This window comes from Colobus angolensis, unplaced genomic scaffold (assembly GCF_000951035.1).
Source record: "Colobus angolensis palliatus isolate OR3802 unplaced genomic scaffold, Cang.pa_1.0 Scaffold395, whole genome shotgun sequence".
Classification (NCBI taxonomy): Eukaryota; Metazoa; Chordata; class Mammalia; order Primates; family Cercopithecidae; genus Colobus; species Colobus angolensis.
The window spans coordinates 110,431-111,994 of NW_012117321.1; positions in this window are offsets into that span (position 1 = coordinate 110,431).

Genomic DNA, 1,564 nt, shown 5'->3' on the forward strand with positions numbered 1-1,564 from the left:
AAAAAAAAACAAGATTGTCAGATGGAAAACAAAATCAAGACCCGACCCAACTACATGCTGCCTACAAGAAACCCATTTTAAACATAAAGCAAAGATAGGTTAAAAGTTAAACAAAGGAAACAGACCATTCAAACAGTAACTGAAAGAAAGTTAAAGTGACTAGGTTAATATCAGACAAAGTAAACTTCAGTAAAGTAAACAAGAAATAGTAGCAAGGATAAATATGGACATTCTACAATGATAATGGGATCAACCTATCAAGAGGTCATAATAACCCTAAATGTGTGTGCACCTAATAACAAAACTTTAAAATGTATGAAGAAAGCACAGAAAGAATTTTTTTAAAAAAAGAAATAGACAAATCCAAAATTTTAGTGTGAGGTTTCAGTACTCCTGGGTAATCAATAAAGCAAGTATAAGACCATAGAAGCAATGACACCCCAGTAGCAATGAGCATATCTAATGCCCAGATCTTGGTGTGTAGTATCATTCCACAGTAAAAAGAATCAGGAATCCTTTAAAAAATGACCAATTTTAACTCTGGGGCAGGAAATATAGAAGATGAGTCTAGAACTTCTTATAGTTATAGGAAGTAAGGAAGCATTCAAAAGTTCCACAATGATGGGATTATATCAAAGGGACACAGAAGCCGACAGAAAGAGCTCCCAGTGGCCAAAGCTGAAACAATATGAGCAATGAAATTAACTAAATAATATTATATTATAACCCAAAGTATCAAATATATATCTGTGAATCCAAACTTACATGAATAAACAATTAGATAAATAGATAAAAGGGAAGAATAGACTAATGGCCTATGCAGACTGCCAAATAATTTATGTAGCTACTCCAGCCTCAAAAAGGTGGAGCATAACTCTCCATGCCTTAAATATAGGTTTTCCTTACCAGGTTCCTTCCAAAGAGTACAAATGGGAAGGAGGAAAAAACTTTACACTGGAGAAAATTTACAAACACTCTGTCAGCCAGGTGATTAAGGTTAATATTAACTATGATAAATTACACTGATAGTATATGCTCTTCATATGATAGTATATGCTCTTCATATGGTATGATAACAACAGTACTTTACCTCTGTGGTCTTTCTCCCACAAATCCAGTCTAAGTATGAGGAAAACATCAGACAAATCCCATTTGTCTTAGTCTGTTCAAGCTTTCATAACAAAAATACCATAGGCTGGGGGGTTTTAACAATAAACATTTATTTCTCTGGAGGCTGGGAAGTCCAAGATCAAGGTGTCAGCAGATTCAGTGTCTGGTAGGTGCCCTCTTTTTGATTCATAGACAGCCATCTTCTTGATGGAAAGGGCAAGTTAGCTCTCTGGGGTCTCTTATAAAAGGGCATTAATCCTGTTCATGAGAGCTCCACTCTCATGGCCTAATCATCTCCCAAAAGCCCCACCTCCTAATATCAATATCATCACATTGAGGGTTAGGATTTCAACATATGAATCTGGGGGGAATCACAAACATTCATCCCACCACATCATTAGAAGAGCATTGTACAAAATACTAGACCAATATTCCTCAAAACTGTCAAGGTCAT